General features: G+C 35.9%; 1 long non-coding RNA gene across 1 annotated transcript in view; it reads left to right on the forward strand.

Moving 5' to 3' along the window:
* Positions 1-5,537, forward strand: part of LOC138441538 (uncharacterized) — a 105,655-nt gene extending 100,118 nt beyond the window's left edge. The window contains exon 3 of the long non-coding RNA XR_011257393.1: positions 4,196-5,537. This is a non-coding gene — a long non-coding RNA (uncharacterized lncRNA). The remainder of the gene's footprint in view (positions 1-4,195) is intronic.
* The last annotated feature ends 15,938 nt before the right edge of the window (positions 5,538-21,475 follow it).

Here is a 21,475-nt window from a genome sequence, read left to right on the forward strand (position 1 = left end):
TTTTTAAGGGCATTAAGAAAGTGACCTATAAAAAGAAGTACCAAAATTTCATCAGGACAGGTAACTTCTAGATTGATGTGTATTACAGTTTTTTAAGAGATTGAAATCTAATTCACGGAGATGACAGTATTGAAAATTATAGCAGACCCAAGATGTTTTAACTGCTCGTTGCATTTTAAGATATTATTTTTTTAATAGAAACCCACAAGTGGAGCAATGGTGTATACAAATGTTTCCTTCTAACTGCGTGATTTATGGGAATGAAAGTAAATTATCTTTGATAAGTTACATAATATGGAAAAAATAAACTTTCTACCCAATCATAGTTTTGCTATGTAGTAGTTGGAAAAAAAATTATTTTTTAAGTGTCTTTCCATGACCCAAGCCATGATTTTCTGACTTGGTATCAAAGCATAATATCTAAATCATATTTTTTTTTAGATTTTTCAGTGATGTCAGTACACTAAACCCTTGCATAATTTCTATGTACATAACTTATGACAATTATCTCACATTATAAAAAACTGAGTTTGTTTGCATATGGACTTGTAATTTCCTAATGATTTAAGAGTTAATGGTATCATATAGACATTGTCTTGAAACATTTCTTGTTTGATAAAAGGACAGAGTTTATTAACCTCGGTTTAGTTGTCTGTCAAGCACTTTAAAATTTTATCCTTTTGGTTTACTAATTCTTTTCTTCATTTATAAATTTTGATAATATTTAAATAATTTGAACAACATTGGTATGGGGGCTTTTATTCTTAACTTGCCAGTAACTTATAATAATTTCATATTTGATGAAATTTCACATATAATTATAATAATAATAAAATTGACTTATAAAACATTATTATAAATATTAATCAATATGCATAATCCAGGAAATCAAAAAGAAAAGCACACATTTATTCTTCTTGCCATTATAATACATTGTTACTATTCCCTTATCCTCTGTCCTTAAAGAAAATTCAAGGATTTTTACCCAGAAAGTTTACCTGTTTGAGTTTTCTTGGAAAAAAATAAAATCAGTTACAACAAATGACAGCATATACCTAATCAGAAAAGCTCAAAATAGTGATGGTATAACTTTCAATAGGCTCTTGATTTGAAAGTATTAATTATATGTCTGGCAAAGTGATTGTCCCTAATGTACATTTCAAGACATCTGTGAAAACTCATAAAGGACATGTTAAGAATAATGTAACACACATATTCTTTATATCTCTTTAACTGGTAATTCCACTAGGCAGTCTAATAATTCTTTGTGAGATAATGATTTAAGCTGTGAACGAGATATCAAATCTTCATATAAGAAACAAAAGTAATAGATTTTTTCCCCTCAATCTCAAAATCCAATTGTATCTAAATTGCCTATTAAAGACTAACATCTAAAACATTTTTTATAAAACATAAATGTCTATACCAATGCCTACGACAAAAGTTGCTATAAGATCAGTTTATGTTTAGTGCCGTTATAGGTTAGAGATATCGTCTCTGTGACTCTGCTGTACAAGTGAAATTCTGATTTAGACTTGCTATGTTCTTGAAATTACAATAAGTGTTATGTATTATCATTTATTATAAACACTTCTTATGGAAGTAGAACAAGCATATAGACAACTTTAACAAATTGAATATTACTAGCACACCGAAATTCCTCCTTGAGGTATCTCCCAGTTACTAATACTTCTTTCCAAATTAGTTATTCCCCTGATTTCTGATGCTCTATAAAGGATTTTTTTTTCCATAAAAGTTTTGTCCAGTTTTGAACTTAATATAAATTTTGTAGGAGTTCTTTTTTCTATGTACTTTATAGAAAGTATGTTAGTGAATTTTGTGAGAATGCATCTTACTGCATTTAGCAGTAGATTTTCCATTTTTATTGCTCTAGAATATTTAATTCTATTAATATGTCACAGATAATTCATTTATTCTACATTTGATAAGAGACTGGGTAGTTTACAGTTCTTTTTTTTTTGTTTTGTTTTGTTTTGTTTTTTTGTTTTTTGTTTTTTATTTTTTAAATTTTAAAATCTTTAATTCTTACATGCATTCCCAAACATGAACCCCCCTCCCACCTCCCTCCCCATAACATCTTTCTGGGTCATCCCCATGCACCAGCCCCAAGCATGCTGCATCCTGCGTCAGACATAGACTGGCGATTCAATTCACATGATAGTACACATGTTAGAATGTCATTCTCCCAAATCATCCCACCCTCTCCCTCTCCCTCTGAGTCCAAAAGTCCGTTATACACATCTGTGTCTCTTTCCCTGTCTTGCATACAGGGTCGTCATTGCCATCTTCCTAAATTCCATATATATGTGTTAGTATACTGTATTGGTGTTTTTCTTTCTGGCTTACTTCACTCTGTATAATCGGCTCCAGTTTCATCCATCTCATCAGAACTGATTCAAATGAATTCTTTTTAACGGCTGGGTAATACTCCATTGTGTATATGTACCACAGCTTTCTTATCCATTCATCTGCTGATGGACACAGTTCTTAAACATCATAAATGAAGCTGCTAGATCACCCTGATGGACGTGAATTCGAGCATACCCTGGGAGAGAGTCGAGGAGGGAGGAACCTGGCATGCCCCAGTCCATGGGATCACAAAGAGTCAGACACAACTTCAGTCAACAACAAAGGTCCCTCTTACAAGAAACTTCTGGGTCACAGGGTATGCCTATGACTAAGTGCTTTTGCAAAATACTGTACCAGTTTAGACTCCAACCACTAGCTATTCTGTATATTTGCCCGTGGTAGGTGGTGTTAATCCCTTAAAAATCACTCAGTGTCCAACTTTTTGCAACCCATGGACTATAGCCCACCAGGCTCCTCTGTCCATGGAATTTTCAAGGCAAGAACACTGAAGTGGGTTGCCATTCCCTTCTGCAGGGGATCTTCCTGACCCAGGGATCGAACCCAGGTCTCCTGCTTTGCAGGCAGATTCTCTGCCATCTGAACCACCAACCTTGATTTTTTTTTCCCCCTTTGGTATTGTACCATTCAATTGAGAAGTGAATTTGTCTTTTATTTAAAACAATCCATTACTCCCATATTGTTTGAAAATAGACATAACTTGTTTCAACAGTCTTTTCTTTATACAACAATTTGTGGGTCAGGAATCATCCGTAGCATAGCTAGCGTAAATGACGCACTGAGCGGGTCATTACCAAGCAATAATCATGGAACGAAAGTCATAAGAGTAATGTCCAGAAAGAACAAAGAGAGTAAAGGTTTTATTTACTGAACTTCATGTATATATAATATCAATAAAACAGATTAAGGAATATAAATGTGGAATTATTATATATTACAGAAAGGAATATTATACTGAGTTAGTATTTCTTAGTTTATTACTGTGTCTTATAAAGATTATGAAAATAGCATATATTTAAAGTTGTAATGAGTTATAATAAATTTACATTTTCTATTTCAAAGTATTAATCTGTTGATATATCAATGACTGTATCAAAATGAATCTTCTTAAAATATTTATGGTTATAGGCAATATAACTAGTAACACTATGACTACTTACAGTAATGATTGAGAAACACTTCTCATTAATTTTAATTTCAAAAAATTTATTTCACATGATACAACCAATTTCTGCAATTTTTAGTAATCTAAAATATAAGGAAAAACTTTTGCCATAGAGTTATAAAAATCCCATTTGACAGTAAATTCCAGAAAGTGTCATATTGTTGTACATCTTTGTTTCTTTAGGAGTAATTCCAACAGCTTCCAATACTTACCACAAATGAAAGTATAGATAATCAAGCTTTGTTCCTTTTTTACAAGCACTAGCCTATCTTGTTTATTTCTACTCTGCTGTTTAAATGGAACCATGAACTGTGCTTGAAGAGAGCTTAAATGATTCCACATCTTTAAAAACTTGTTGTTGAAACAAATGCATGTATCAAGCCCAGCTGTATAACTGAGAGTTAAATTAAATTCCATGTAGAATACAATGTTTACCAAAGGATAAGTAATAAAAATGTGCTAATTTGAAGCTTACATATATATTATTAAAACTGAGTAGTAACCATAGCAATTGTTTAGTACTTAAAAAAACAGATTTTTTCTGGAAGGACAATTTTATCACTGACTTGAGGCATGGTGTTAATAAAAAGCAGACCAACTTTAGTCAAGTTCTATTTTTGTTTCTAAATTCTCCACCGACAGTGCACCTCGTGAATTGCCTGCTCCACAGATGGACGGCTCCCACTGACTCATCTTTGACGTGCTCCTACCAATCACAGTGAGTGCTCGAAGGTTTACGGATAATCTAAATGTTAAACCCACTCCTTCCTTTAATGAGGCCCTGATTGATGTGCATATTTAACGGCAGTGCAGTGTGTGAGAACATCTCTGACACGTTAAGACACTGTTTTCTTCTTGAACATCCTATTGACAACATTAAGTGGTATTTAACTTGCCTCTCAGAGAACAGATGTGAGTATTTGGGTCAGGACAATTTATCACAAGTGGGAAGCATAGGGGCATTCTCACATTTTATATTTATAAACCTCACTTTGGATTTACAAGCTTTTTGATGTTTATCATAGTGAGTGAAGATCATAAAGTGCTCATTTTCCTCACTTAGTGCCTTCAAAAAGGATTCCAGTATTTTAAAAATAATAATAATAATTCTTTACATGTACATGTACTTTATAGCTACCACGAATTTCAGAACATTTCATGTACACATACACACAAACCAACCAAACACACATATCGTTTCTTATTGTCATCCCAGTTCAGATATTATTATTTCCATTTTTCAACTGAAGAATCTGTGACTCAGGGAACATTAACAGTTTGTTTGAGCTCATGTCTTTATTTATTCAAAAGATATTTATTTAGTTCTTAATCCATGCCAAGTTCTATGCGAGGAAATGGGGATAAAAACAAGGTCCATATACCTTATAAAGTTTTGAATGAATTCAGTCAGTAAGCTTGAACTTGACCCAAATTTTTGGCCTGTAACTCCTTGTTTCACACTGCCCCTGTGAACCTCAGTGAACTTGGGAAAAGGTATTGGAAAATCCTCATAAAATGGCATTCAAAGTAAAGCATTACTGAGATTACAAGTTTTATATCTTAATAGCTTCATGCCTCTGACCTCCTGGTTCCAGGCTCTTGACAACAGGCTGAATGCAGTTTATTGTACATTCTTAGGGGATTATACGTAAGATTTGTGGGGACAGAGAGATATACCTTATTAAATGCAGGGTATTAGAATATATTCTAAAATGTGCTAAGGGCTGTGTGTTTATTCCTCTTGACAAGAACCGAAAATAAAAGAAAAAAATTCTGTTTAGCGGTTGTAACTACATCAATTTTTTTAAATCATTTTGTCACAGAAGATGTAAAAGATTTTTTTTCTTAAAACAATTATTGTCATTGTTAGGTGATAACATTTACATTGTACTAGCCTACTAGAGGGGAAAAAGCAGAGTACAGTATTATGTATCTTATTATCTGAAAACAATGGTATCATTGTATAAGTGAAAAAGAAAGAAAAGGGACACAATATAATTATACTATATTATAAACCATTAAGAACAAGTGGGAAGTAAGTGGGTTTTGTTTGCTTGTTCAAAGTTCTTTCAAAATAACTTAAGTAGTTGATGTTTATAATGTAAATAATTTTAAGTTAAAGAAAGAAGTTTTCTGGTTCTAAGGTGCCATCTCCTAAAAATGTGAGAAAAGAAAAATGAATTAGAAAAAAATGAAGGGTGAAATTAATCAATATACCACTGTTTACCAATTTTCTTTCATAAAAAGTTGTGAGGTGGATGAATGAAGCATTTTTTTTCATATGATTTTCCCTTCCTTTCATATTCTACAAATTTGAAAGTACCTATATTTGTCTGTTGAAATTACTATTTATATCCCTTTTTTAATGCCACAAAGGATTTTGAGTTTTCATTCTTTATTGTACATACTCATTATCTTCATAATTGAAGAAGGGTTATATGGGGGTGCAGCAGGATCTGATTTAGTTTATTATTCAAAGTCTGTGAGATTTTTCTGATTATGGAGCCTCACTTATTGAATGGTTAATGATAATTATCTTGCCCTTGTTTCAAGAACTTTGGGAGGAAATCTAGTGTATTGGGCAGAGTCAGATAAATGTGAAAAACAATCTCGGCTCATTGCTTTCAAAGTATAGTAGCAATATAAAATACTGTATTTAAGCCTCAGGGTTTTTAATGTCTTTTCCTTGAAACTATGAAGTTTCCTCTACAAAGTGTCTAAATACAAGTAAACACTTGAACAAAGATAGTTGTTGTTATTATCAATATTAATGTATAAAGATCAAATGATGCATGTGAAGTACTATTTACAATTGTTCACGTGTAACTTAGGACTCTGAAGAACTCTACTTCTAATATTATTATTAATCATCATTCACTCTAAGAGATACATTAATCATATATTTTTTTGGATAAACCATGCATAGTATTCAGTTTCTTTCTTAGCTAAAGATAACAGAAGAAATCTTAGGACATAGATGGCCAAGTGTCCCTAAGTCAAAATCATTTTTCATAGTCTCCAAATTCCCACATTTTTGTCATATTTGACTTGATATAGTAAGCCCAAGAAAGAATAATGATGTTGCTAAATTTAAATTTAATTATATATGATTTCCCTGTTTTATATGGCTAGCACATATACTGTCATAATGACAGAATGAATATTCAATTATTTTTTTTTAACTCAATAACAGTTATTTTCATTAGGAATAGCATCTTTTAAATTATGGGTTGTCTATATTCATGGCATTCTTAACAGTTTCTAAGCTTAACAAGATTTAGTATCAATCGTAAAGTTGTTCTGTATTTAACATAGTCATGCCCTAAAAACCCTTGGTTCTACAAAGCATTCATTGAAATCAAGATGCACTTCTTAAATCCATGTAGAGAACAAACTCTATTGATTCAGCTACTAGCAGGCGGGAAGCATAATGATTATTGAGCAGAGCCAGAATCTTACAATATTCAGAGAGAGAAAGAGAGAATACACATTGATAGCTCGGGTAAATGACTCAAATTCCTGATAAAGCTATGTAGATCACCAAATGGAGCTCCATAGCTTCAGCAGTTCTGATTTTAAAAATGACTGTATTTATGTGAAAGATAGTGTTTTTTCCTGTGTGACATATGGTCTCACATACATCGTGTTCTTCCTTTTAATATATCACGTTCTAGCCATTTAAAAAATTATTCAGTTTGTTTAACCTAAAAAACAAGAACAAAACAGTTCACCCATTTCTTTCCTCTACCCTCAGTCCTGCTTCTTGCAACCACCTATCTGTTCTCTGCATCTGTGTGCTTGTATTTATTTGGGGGGGTTCCATGTATGAAGGAGATAATACAGTACTTGTCTTTCTCTGACATGTTTCACTTAGTGAAATATCTGCAAGGCTCACAGTTTTTTATTCCCTCATCCTTTGATAGACACTTAGAGTGTTTCTTGACTGTTGCAGTTAATGTTGCAATATACATGGGAGTAAGATCTTTTCAAATTAATGTTTTTCTTTTCTTTGGATAAATACCAGAAGTGGAACTGCTGGATCATAAGATAATTAAGTTTTAAAATTGTTAATAAACCTCCATGCAGCTTTTCTGAGTCGCTGAATGAATTTACACTCCCATCAACAGTGCATAAGTTCCCTTTTTTTTTTCACATCCTCCCCAACACTTATGTTTCTTCTCTTTTTTATAATAGTCATTATAACAAGTATGAGGTGATGTCTGTTTGTGGTTGTGATTTGCATTTTCCTGATGACTGATTATGTTGAGCATCTTTTCATATATCTGTTGGCCATCTGAATGTCCTTTTTGGAAAAGTAAGTATTCAGATCTTCTACTCATTTTTAACCGAAATATTTGTTGTTTTCTTGTTGTTATTGTTATTGAACTCTATGAGTGATTTGTAAATTTTGGATATTAACCCCTTATCATATATGATTTGCAATTATTTTTTCCCATTCAGTAGGTTGACATTTTTTTTTAATGGGATCCTTTGTTGTACAAAAGGTTTTTCAGTTCAGTTCAATTCAGTCACTCAGTTGTGTCCAACTCTTTTCGACCCCATGAGGTGCAACACGCCAGGCCTCCCTGTCCAACACGAACTCCCAGAGCCAACCAAATTCATGTCCACTGAGTTGGAGATGATATCCAACCATCTCATCTTCTGTCGTCCCCTTCTCCTCCTGCCCTCAATCTTTCCCAGCATCAGGCTCTTTTCAAACGAGTCAGATTTTCACATCAGGTGGCCAAAGTATTGGAGTTTCAGTTTCAGCATCAGTCCTTCCAATGAACACCCAGGACTGATCTCCTTTAAGATGGACTGGCTGGATCTCCTTGCAGTCCAAAGGACTCTGAAGAGTCTTCTTCAACACCACAGTTCAAAAGTATCAATTCTTTGGTGCTCAGCTTTCTTTATAGTCCAACTCTAACATGCATACATGACTACTGGAAAAACAATAGCCTTGACTAGATGGACCTTTGCTGGCAAAGTAATGTCTCTGCTTTTTAATATGCTGTCTAGGTTGGTCATAACTTTCCTTCCAAGGAGTAAGCGTCTTTTAATTTCATGCCTGCAATTACCATCTGCAGTGATTTTGGAGCCCAGAAACTAAAGTCAGCCATTGTTTCCCCATCTATTTGCCATTAAGTGATGGGACCAGATGCCATGATCTTCGTTTTCTGAATGTTGAGCTTTAAGCCAACTTTTTCACTCTCCTCTTTCACTTTCATCAAGAGGCTCTTTCGTTCTTCTTCACATTTTGCCATAAGGGTGATGTCATCTGCATATCTGAGGTTATTGATATTTCTCCTGGCAATCTTGATACCAGCTTGTGCTTCATCCAGCCCAGTGTTTCTCATAATGTACTCTGCATATAAGTTACATAAGCAGGGTGGACAATATACAGCCTTGATGTACTCCTTTTCCTATTTGGAACCAGTCTGTTGTTCCATGTCCAGTTCTAACTGTTGCTTCCTGACCTGCATACAGGTTTCTCAAGAGGAAGGTCAGGTAGTCTTGTATTCCTATCACTTTCAGAATTTTCCACAGTTTATTGTGATCCTTACAGTCAAAGGCTTTGACTTAGTCAATAAAGCAGAAATAGATGTTTTTCTGGAACTCTCTTGCTTTTTCGATGATCCAGCGGATGCTGGCAATTTGATCTCTGGTTCCTCTGCCTTTTCTAAAACCAGGTTGAACATCTGGAGGTTCATAGTTCACGTATTGCTGAAACCTGGCTTGGAGAATTTTGAGCATTACTTTACTAGCATGTGAGATGAGTGCAATCATGTGGTGATTTGAGCATTCTTTGGCATTTTAGTTTCATGTAATTCTACTTGTTTATTTTTCTTTTTGTTGCCTTTGCTTTTGATATCAGATTAAAGAATATCATCATTAAACCTATGTCAAGGAGCTTACTGCCTGTGTTTTCTTCTAAGAGTTTTACTATCTTAAGTCTTATATTAAGTCCTTAATCCATTATGATTTAATTTTTGTATATGGTGTAAGAAAATGGTCTAGTTTCGTTCTTTGCTCTTGGTTATTTAGTTTTGCCAACACCACTTATTAAAGATACTGTCCTTTTACCATTGTATACTATTGGCTTCTTTGTTCAGGATTTAGTTGACAGCATATGCTGCAGTTTAATTCTGGGCTCTCCTGTTTCATGTGGCTTTTTTTGTCAATGCTATCGTGTTTTAATTAGTATAGCTTTGTAATATAGTTTCAAACCAGGACGTGCAATGCCTATATATTTGTTCTTTCTCAAGATTGCTTTGGCTATTTGGGATCTTTCATCATTCATACAAATTTTAGTATTTTTGTTTTATTTCTATGAAAAATACCATCAAAATAGGGATTGGGATTACATGGAATCTGTACACTGATTATCATAGTATGAACATTTTAACAACATTAATTCTTCCAGCTCATGAACATGGGGTATTTTTCCACTTGTGTCTTCTTCAGTTAGTTTTAGTAGAGTCTTACAGTTTTCAATGCGTAGGTCTTTTGCCTCCTCAGTTAAATATATTAGGGATTTACTTTTTGTGCAATTGTTAATGAAATTGTTTTATAAATTTCTCTTTCTAATAATACACTGTTTAATATAAAAAGACAACAGATTTTTGCATATTGATTTTGTATCCTGCAACTGTACTGAATTTATTCATTCTAAAGTTTGCTGATGAACTCTAGGATTTTCCTGTAAGTAGCATCATGTCATCTACAAATAATGACAGTCTTACTTGTCACTTTCCAATTTAGATGGATTTTCTTTCTCTTTTCTAATTGTTTAACTAGGGCTTCCAGTACTGTGTTGAATAAAAGTGCTGAGAGTGAGCATCCTTTTCTTCTTCCTAATCTTAGAAGAAGAGCTTTCAGCTTTCCACTATTAGTGAAGCTAGCTGTGTTTGTTATATATGGTCTTTATAATATTAAGGCATGTTTCCCTCTATGCCTACTGTATGACTTAGAGTTTTTATCACAAATTCATGCTTGACTTTATCAAAAGCTTTTCCTACATCTGTTGAGTCCACCAGGACTTCCCAGCTGGCTCAGAGGGTAAAGCGTCTGTCTACAACGCAGGAGACCCAGGCTCGATCCCTGGGTCTGGAAGAGCCCCTGGAGAAGGAAATGGCACCCTACTCCAGGACTATTGCCTGGAAAATCCCATGGACAGAGGAGCCTGGTGGGCTACAGTCCATGGGGTCTCAAAGACTCGGACACGACTGAGCGACTTCTCTTCACTTCATTTCACTGAGATGATTGCGTTTTGCTAATGTGACATATGATATTGACTAACTTGTGGGTGTTGAAACATCTTTGTATCACTCAAATAAATTCCACTTAATCATGCTGTATAATCGTTTTAATTTATTGAATTTTGTTTGTTAATAATTAGTGAGAATTTTTACATCTATGTTTATCAGGAATATTGGCTTATAATTTACTTTTTTGTGGCATCTTTGATTTTGGTATAAGAGTAATCCTGACTTCATAAAATGTGCTTAGAAGAGTTCCCTACTTTTATTTTTTCCAAAAGTTTGAGAAGAATTGATATAAATTCTTTGAAACCTGGATAGGATTCAGCAGTGAAGCAATATGGTCCTGAATATTTGTTTGTTGAGATGTTTTTATTACTGAGTCAGTCTCCTTGCTAGGAATCAGTCTGTTCATATTTTCTACTTCATCCTGATTCATTCTTGGTATAGTGTATACTTTTAGGAATTAATTCATCTTCCATGTTGTCCAATTTATAGGCATATTATAGTTCTCAGTCGTCTCGTATGATACTTTGCATTCCTATGATACCATTTTATTTAAAATTTTTACTGAAAAGATAATACTCCATAAAACTGTAACACACATTTCACATGATTTTACATATAGCAATTCCATCTGTGAAAATTTCATTTCTCTCCTATTTTGAATATATCTGTCTTCAAAGATAAAGTAGGGAAAACCACTAGACCATTCAGATCAAACTAAATCAAATCCCTTATGATTATACAGTGGGAGTAAGACATAGATTCAAGGGATTAGGTCTGATAGATAGAGTGCCTGAAGAACTATAGACGGAGGTTTGTGACATTGTACAGGAAGCAGGGATCAAGACCATCGCCATGGAAAAGAAATGTAAAAGGCAAAAATGGTCGTCTGAGGAGGCCTTACAAAGTGCTGAGAAAAGAAGAGAAGCTAAAGGTAAAGGAGGAAAGGGAAAGATATACCTATCTGAAAGCAGAGTTCTAAACAATAGCATGGAGAGATAAGAAAGCTGTCCTAAGTGATCAATGCAAATAAATAGAGGAAAACATAGAATGGTAAAGACTAGAGATCTCTTTGAGAAAATTAGAGATACCAAGGGAACATTTCATGCAAAGATGGGCTCAATATAGGACAGAAATGGTATGGACCTAACAGAAGCAGAAGATGTTAAGAAGAGGTGGCAAGAATACACAGAAAAACTATGCAAAAAAGATCTTAATGACCCATATAACCATGATGGAGTAATCACTCACCTAGAGTCAGGGATACTGCAATGCAAAATAAAGTGGGCCTTAAGAAGCATTGCTATGAACAAAGGTAGTGAAGGTGATGAAATTACAGTTGAGCTATTTCAAATCCTAAAAGATGATGCTGTGAAAGTGCTGCACTTAATATGCCAGCAAATTTGGAAAACTCAGCAGTGGCCACAGGACTGGAAAAGGTCAGTTTTCATTCCAACCCGAAGAAGGAAAATGCAAAGGAATGTTCAAACTACTGCACAATTGCACTCATCTCACATGCTAGGAAAGTAATTCTCAAAACTCTCCAAGCCAGACTTCAACAGTACATGAATCTTGAACTTCCAGATGTTCAACCTGGATTTAGAAAAGGCAGAGGAACCAGAGAACAAATTGCCAACATCCATTGGATCATTGAAAAAGCAAGAGAGTTCCAGAAAAAAAACATTTACTTCTGCTTTATTTGGCTATGCCAAAGTCTTTGACTGTGTGGATCACAACAAACTGTAGAAAATTCTTCAAGAGATGGGAATACCAGATCACCTGACCTGCCTCCTGAGAAATCTGTATGTAGGTCAAGAAGCGATGGTTAGATCCAGACATGAAACAACAGACTGGTTCCAAATCAGGAAAGGAGTATGTCAGGCTGTATGTTGTCACTCTGCTTATTTAAAGAAAATGAAGTCACTCAGTCATATCTGACTCTTTGCGACCACATAGACTATAGCCTACCAGACTCTTCCATCGATCTAATTTTCCAGGCAAGAGTACTAGAGTGGGTTACCATTTCCCTCTCCAAATATGCAGAGTACATCATGTGAAATGCTGGGTTAGATGAAGCACAACCTGGAATCAAGATTCAGGAGAAATATCAATAACCTCAGATATACAGATGACACCACCCTTAAGGCACAGAGTGAAGAGGAACTAAAGAGCCTCTTGATGAAAGTGAAAGAGGAGAGTGAAAAAGCTGGCTTAAAGCTCAACATTCCAAAAACTAAGATCATGGTATCTGGTCCCATCACTTCATGGCAAATATATGGGGAAACAATGGAAATAGTGACAGACTTCATCTTTTTGGACTCCAAAATCACTCCAGAGGGTGACTGTAACCATGAAATTAAAAGACACTTGCCCCTTGAAAGAAAACCTATGACCAACCTAGGGAGCATATTAAAAAGCAGAGATAATAATTTGCTGATGAAGATCCGTCTATTCAAAGCTATGATCTTTCCTGTAGTCATATGTGGATGTGAGAGTTGGAGTATAAAGAAAGCTGAGTGCCGAAGTTTGATGCTTTTGAACTGAAGTGTTGGGGAAGATTCTTGAGAGTCCCTTGTACTGCAAAGATGTCAAATTAGTCAATGTTAAAGGAAATCAGTCCTGAATATTCGTTGGAAGGACTAATGGTGAAGCTGAAGCTCCAGTACTTGGCCACCTGATGCAGATAACTGACTAGTGTGAAAGACCCTGATGCTGGCCAAGATTGAAGGCAGGAGAAGGGAATGACAGAGTATGACTTGCTTGGATGGCATCACCGACTCAATGGACATGAGTTTGAGCAAGCTCCAGGATTTGGTGATGGACAGGGATGTTTAGTGTGCTGCAGTCCATGGTGTCACAAAGAGCATGACACAACTTAGCAACTGAATTAAATTGAACTGTCTTCAAATAGTTTTAGATTACAGTGCTTTGGATATGATTACTTGGTCAATTCTTCTGTGAAAATTATATTGGAAAAGAATTTACACAGGAAATACTATAAACTTAATCATCAATTTTTAGAAAAATAATAATCAAAAGTGTAATTTTGATGTCAGTGCATATTGCTCTATTTTATGTGCTGCACAAAAAAATAAATATTTTACTTCCTGTTCTTTTCTCAACACTAAACATCTAAGGAAAGACATTAATATAGTACCTATGAAAATAATGCCACAGCCATTTGATCACAGTATAAAAATCTCAAAATATTATGCCTGAGTAGTAATGAAGTATACAAACCCACTGATCTTACACTAAAGAAAATTGATCTGTCTGTAAATGCTACTGCTGCTGCTAAGTCATTTCATTCATGTCCGACTCTGTGTGACTGCATAAACAGCAGCCCACCAGGCTCCCCTGTCCATGGGATTCTCCAGGCAAGAACACTGGAGTGGGTCGCCATTTCCTTCTCCAATGCAAGAAAGTGAAAAGTGAAAGTCAAGTCGCTCAGTCATGTCCGAGTCTTAGCAACCCCATGGACTGCAGCCTACCAGGCTGCTCCATCCATGGGATTCTCCAGGCAAGAGTACTGGAATGGGGTGCCATTGCCTTCTCTGATTTGCAAATGAATAGGATGGAAACATGTAAGGTAAGTAAACTGAATATAAGGAGACTCTCAGAAACCCAGTTAAATGTTTAGAGCATAATCAAACATGTTTCAACCAGTGATGACTAGATGTTTCACGATTGTGCTAAGACTAGAAATTAATAGGTTCTAAGAAACTTCATATAGGCAGTAACTCATAAACATTTGTGCCTAACCATCTTCAACCAGTGCTTAGAGTATGTCAAATTGGTCTTGCAGGGGTTAACCAACTATCACTCTCCAATAGGAACAAGAAAGGCAATTGGTGTTTATATTTGCCCCATAGAAAGATATTTTGGGGGGAGAGGTTGAAAAGGAAAGAGAGAGGCAACAACACCAGTGTGAGGAAGAGTCTAACATTTTATTCCTTTCCCTGGTTGACATACATAAGTTTTTCTGTTGTTGAACTGTCCCTTTTCTTATCAGAGCAGAGACAGATGGCAGTTTCAAAGATGCATATGTGTTTACTGTGGATCAAGTGGGCATCTAGAAAAGTAGCTGTGCTTGACCAACCCTGCCTGTGCACTATGTAATAGAAATGTTTGCTGGGCAAGAAAATCCCTGAAGTATGTGTCCTGTGGGGAGGAGCTAAGGGAGAGCAAATGAGATTGTGTCAAAGCAGAATCTCTCTGAGAGAGGGTGTTCTGTAGTTAATAGAACTTCAGAGGGTTCATATAGACTTCAGGGAATGCAGATAACCAGCAGAAGTTTTAAAAGCAAATAAAAGAAACCCTATCAGACACTACACAGCTGCAATTTACAGAGAAAGAAATAAAACAAAGAATGGTTTGAAACAGATCCCATTTTCACCCTTCTTCTTACCTTAACAAGGAGGAGGAGCAAGGTCTTCAGGAAGAAACAAATCTCATTTTTATTTTTTTTTTTAATTTTAAAATCTTTAATTCTTACATGCGTTCCCAAACATGACCCCCCCCCCACCTCCCTCCCCACAACATCTCTCTGGGTCATCCCATGCACCAGCCCCAAGCATGCTGCACCCTACGTCAGACATGGACTGGCGATTCAATTCTTACATGATAGTATACATGTTAGAATTCCCATTCTCCCAAATCATCCCACCCTCTCCCTCTCCCTCTGAGTCCAAAAGTCCGTTATACACATCTGTGTCTTTTTTCCTGTCTTGCATACAGGGTCATCATTGCCATCTTTCTAAATTCCATATATATGTGTTAGTATACTGTATTGGTGTTTTTCTTTCTGGCTTACTTCACTCTGTATAATCGGCTCCAGTTTCATCCATCTCATCAGAACTGATTCAAATGAATTCTTTTTAACGGCTGAGTAATACTCCATTGTGTATATGTACCACAGCTTTCTTATCCATTCATCTGCTGATGGACATCTAGGTTGTTTCCATGTCCTGGCTATTATAAACAGTGCTGCGATGAACATTGGGGTACATGTGTCTCTTTCAATTCTGGTTTCCTCGATGTGTATGCCCAGCAGGGGGATTGCTGGGTCATACGGTAGTTCTATTTGCAATTTTTTAAGGAATCTCCACACTGTTCTCCATAGTGGCTGTACTAGTTTGCATTCCCACCAACAGTGTAGGAGGGTTTCCTTTTCTCCACACCCTCTCCAGCATTTATTGCTTGCAGATTTTTGGATCGCAGCCATTCTGACTGGTGTGAAGTGGTACCTCATTGTGGTTTTGATTTGCATTTCTCTAATAATGAGTGATGTTGAGCATCTTTTCATGTGTTTGTTAGCCATCCGTATGTCTTCTTTGGAGAAATGTCTATTTAGTTCTTTGGCCCATTTTTTGATTGGGTCGTTTATTTTTCTGGAATTGAGCTGCATAAGTTGCTTGTATATTTTTGAGATTAGTTGTTTGTCAGTTGCTTCATTTTGTATTATTTTCTCCCATTCAGAAGGCTGTCTTTTCACCTTGCTTATATTTTCCTTGGTTGTGCAGAAGCTTTTAATTTTAATTAGATCCCATTTGTTTATTTTTGCTTTTATTTCCAGAATTCTGGGAGGTGGATCATAGAGGATCCTGCTGTGATTTATGTCTGAGAGTGTTTTGCCTATGTTCTCCTCTAGGAGTTTTATAGTTTCTGATCTTACATTTAGATCTTTAATCCATTTTGAGTTTATTTTTGTGTACGGTGTTAGAAAGTGATCTAGTTTCATTCTTTTACAAGTGGTTGACCAGTTTTCCCAGCACCACTTGTTAAAGAGATTGTCTTTACTCCATTGTATATTCTTACCTCCTTTGTCAAAGATAAGGTGTCCATATGTGTGTGGATTTATCTCTGGGCTTTCTATTTTGTTCCATTGATCTATGTGTCTGTCTTTGTGCCAGTACCATACTGTCTTGATGACTGTGGCTTTGTAGTAGAGCCTGAAGTCAGGCAAGTTGATTCCTCCAGTTCCATTCTTCTTTCTCAAGATTGCTTTGGCTATTCGAGGTTTTTTGTATTTCCATACAAATCTTGAAATTATTTGTTCTAGTTCTGTGAAAAATGTGGCTGGTAGCTTGACAGGGATTGCATTGAATTTGTAAATTGCTTTGGGTAGTATCCTCATTTTCACTATATTGATTCTTCCGATCCATGAACATGGTATATTTCTCCATCTATTAGTGTCCTCTTTGATTTCTTTCATCAGTGTTTTATAGTTTTCTATATATAGGTCTTTAGTTTCTTTAGGTAGATATATTCCTAAGTATTTTATTCTTTTCGTTGCAATGGTGAATGGAATTGTTTCCTTAATTTCTTTTTCTACTTTCTCATTATTCGTGTATAGGAATGCAAGGGATTTCTGTGTGTTGATTTTATATCCTGCAACTTTACTATATTCATTGATTAGCTCTAGTAATTTTCTGGTGGAGTCTTTAGGGTTTTCTATGTCGGGGATCATGTCATCTGCAAACAGTGAGAGTTTTACTTCTTCTTTTCCAATTTGGATTCCTTTTATTTCTTTTTCTGCTCTGATTGCTGTGGCCCAAACTTCCAGAACTATGTTGAATAGTAGCGGTGAAAGTGGACACCCTTGTCTTGTTCCTGACTTTAGGGGAAATGCTTTCAATTTTTCACCATTGAGGATAATGTTTGCTGTGGGTTTGTCATAGATAGCTTTGATTATGTTGAGGTATGTTCCTTCTATTCCTGCTTTCTGGAGAGTTTTTATCATAAATGGATGTTGAATTTTGTCAAAGGCCTTCTCTGCATCTATTGAGATAATCATATGGTTTTTATTTTTCAATTTGTTAATGTGGTGAATTACATTGATTGATTTGCGGATATTGAAGAATCCTTGCATCCCTGGGATAAAGCCCACTTGGTCATGGTATATGATCTTTTTAATGTGTTATTGGATTCTGATTGCTAGAATTTTGTTGAGGATTTTTGCATCTATGTTCATCAGTGATATTGGCCTGTAGTTTTCTTTTTTTGTGACATCTTTGTCAGGTTTTGGTATTAGGGTGATGGTGGCCTCATAGAATGAGTTTGGAAGTTTACCTTCCTCTGCAATTTTCTGGAAGAGTTTGAGGAGGATAGGTGTTAGCTCTTCTCAAAATTTTTGGTAGAATTCAGCTGTGAAGCCATCTGGACCTGGGCTTTTGTTTGCTGGAAGATTTCTGATTACCGTTTCAATTTCCGTGCTTGTGATGGGTCTGTTAAGATTTTCTATTTCTTCCTGGTTCAGTTTTGGAAAATTGTACTTTTCTAAGAATTTGTCCATTTCTTCCACGTTGTCCATTTTATTGGCATACAACTGCTGATAGTAGTCTCTTATGATCCTTTGTATTTCTGTGTTGTCTGTTGTGATCTCTCCATTTTCATTTCTAATTTTATTGATTTGATTTTTCTCTCTTTGCTTCTTGATGAGTCTGGCTAATGGTTTGTCAATTTTATTTATCCTTTCAAAGAACCAGCTTTTGGCTTTGTTGATTTTTGCTATGGTCTCTTTTGTTTCTTTTGCATTTATTTCTGCCCTAATTTTTAAGATTTCTTTCCTTCTACCAACTCTGGGATTCTCCAACTCTTCCTTTTCTAGTTGCTTTAGTTGCAGAGTTAGGTTATTTATTTGACTTTTTTCTTGTTTCTTGAGGTATGCCTGTATTGCTATGAACTTTCCTCTTAGCACTGCTTTTATAGTGTCCCACAGGTTTTGGCTTGTTGTGTTTTCATTTTCATTAGTTTCTATGCATATTTTGATTTCTTTTTTGATTTCTTCTGTGATTTGTTGGTTATTCAGAAGTGTGTTGTTCAACCTCCATATGTTGGAATTTTTAATAGTTTTTCTCCTGTAATTGAGATCTAATCTTAATGCATTATGGTCAGAAAAGATGCTTGGAATGATTTCGATTTTTTTGAATTTATCAAGTTTAGATTTATGGCCCAGAATGTGATCTATCCTGGGGAAGGTTCCATGAGCACTTGAAAAAAAGGTGAAATTCATTGTTTTGGGGTGAAATGTCCTATAGATATCAATTAGGTCTAACTGATCTAATGTATCGTTTAAAGTTTGCGTTTCTTTGTTAATTTTCTGTTTAGTTGATCTGTCCATAGGTGTGAGTGGGGTATTAAAGTCTCCCACTATTATTGTGTTATTGTTGATTTCCCCTTTCATACTTGTTAGCATTTGTCTTACATATTGCGGTGCTCCTATATTGGGTGCATATATATTTATAATTGTTATATCTTCTTCTTGGATTGTTCCTTTGATCATTATGTAGTGGCCTTCTTTGTCTCTTTTCACAGCCTTTGTTTTAAAGTCTATTTTATCGGATATGAGTATTGCCACTCCTGCTTTCTTTTGGTCTCTATTTGCGTGGTATATCTTTTTCCAGCCCTTCACTTTCAGTCTGTATGTGTCCCTTGTTTTGACGTGGGTCTCTTGTAAGCAGCATATAGAGGGGTCTTGTTTTTGTATCCATTCGGCCAGTCTTTGTCTTTTGGTTGGGGCGTTCAACCCGTTTACGTTTAAGGTAATTATTGATAAGTATGATCCCGTTACCATTTACTTTATTGTTTTGGGTTCGGGTTTATACACCCTTTTCGTGTTTCCTGTCTAGAGAATATCCTTTAGAATTTGTTGGAGAGCTGGTTTGGTGGTGCTGAATTCTCTCAGCTTTTGCTTGTCTGTAAAGCTTTTGATTTCTCCTTCGTATTTGAATGAGATCCTTGCTGGGTACAGTAATCTGGGCTGTAGGTTATTGTCTTTCATCACTTTAAGTATGTCTTGCCATTCTCTCCTGGCCTGAAGAGTTTCTATTGAAAGATCAGCTGTTATCCTTATGGGAATCCCCTTGTGTGTTATTTGTTGTTTTTCCCTTGCTGCTTTTAATATTTGTTGTTTGTGTTTGATCTTTGTTAATTTGATTAGTATGTGTCTTGGGGTGTTTCACCTTGGGTTTATCCTATTTGGAACTCTCTGTGTTTCTTGGACTTGGGTGATTATTTCCTTCCCCATTTTAGGGAAGTTTTCAACTATTATCTCCTCAAGGATTTTCTCATGATCTTTCTTTCTGTCTTCTTCTTCTGGGACTCCTATAATTCGAATGTTGGAGCGTTTCATATTGTCCTGGAGGTCTCTGAGATTGTCCTCATTTCTTTTAATTCGTTTTTCTTGTTTCCTCTCTGATTCATTTATTTCTACCATTCTATCTTCTATTTCACTAATTCTATCTTCTGCCTCCGTTATTCTACTAATTGTTGCCTCCAGAGTGTTTCTGATCTCATTTATTGCGTTATTCATTATATTTTGACTCTTTTATTTCTTCTAGGTCCTTGTTAAACCTTTCTTGCATCTTCTTAATCTTTGTCTCTAGCCTATTTATCTGTGATTCCATTTTGATTTCAAGATTTTGGATCATTTTCACTATCAATATTCGGAATTCCTTCTCCGGTAGATTCCCTACTTCTTCCTCTTTTGTTTGGTTTGGTGGGCAACTCTCCTGTTCCTTTACCTGCTATGTATTCCTCTGTCTCTTCATCTTGGTTATATTGCTGCGTTTGGGGTGACCTTTTTATATTCTGGTAATATGTGGAGTTCTCTTTATTATGGCGCTTCCTCACTTTGGGTGGGGTTCTATCAGTGGCTTGTCAAGGCTTCCTGGTTAGGGAGGCTTGTGTTGGAGTTTTGGTGGGTGGAGCTGGGTTTCTTCTCTCTGCAGTGCAGTGGAGTAACCCGTAATGGGTTACGAGACATCAAAGGTTTTGGGATAATTTTGAGCTGCCTGTATATTGAAGCTCAGGGGAGTGTTCCTGTGTTGCTGGAGAATTTGCATGGTATGTCTTGTTTTGGAACTTGTTGGCCCTTGGGTGGAGCTTGGTTTTGGTGTAGGTATGAAGGCATTAGATGAGCTCCTATTGCTTAATGTTCCCTGAATTCAAGAGTTCTCTAATGTTTTCAGGCTTTGGATTTAAGCCTCCTGCTTCTGGTTTTCAGTTTTATTTTTACAGTAGCCTCTAGACTTCTCCATCTATACAGCACCGATGATAAAACATCTAGGTTAAAGATGAAAAGTTTCTCCACATTGAGGGACACTCAGAGAGGTTCACTGGGTTATAAGGAGAAGAGAAGATGGAGGAGGTAGTTAGAGGTAACTGGAATGAGATGCGGTGAGATCAAAAGAGAAGAGAGCAAGCTAGCCGGTAGTCACTTCCTTATGTGCGCTCTATAGTCTGGACCACTCAGAGGTATTTACAGAGTTATACGGGGAAGAGGAGAGGGAGGAAGTAGACAGAGGTGACCAGGAGGATCAGAGAGAGGAATGAGTAGGAGAGAGACAAATCCTGCCAGTAACCTGTTCCTTAGGTGTTCCCCACCGTCTGGAACACACAGAGATTCACAGAGTTGGATAGAGGAGAGATGGGGGAGAAAAGAGACAGAGGCCACCTGGTGGAGAAAAAGGAGAGTCCAGAGGAGGAGAGAGTGGTCAAGCCAGTAATCTCGCTCTCAGGTAAACTGGGGTAGTGAAGTTTGGGTTTTTAAATGTACAAAATTGGCAACAAACACCTAAGAGCAAAGATTAAAAATCTAGAGTAGAGGTTGGATTTTCAAAGATACAATATTAAAGAGAAGCAGAAGGAAAAAGGA

The sequence above is a fragment of the Ovis canadensis genome, chromosome 5 (genome assembly GCF_042477335.2).
Source record: "Ovis canadensis isolate MfBH-ARS-UI-01 breed Bighorn chromosome 5, ARS-UI_OviCan_v2, whole genome shotgun sequence".
Classification (NCBI taxonomy): Eukaryota; Metazoa; Chordata; class Mammalia; order Artiodactyla; family Bovidae; genus Ovis; species Ovis canadensis.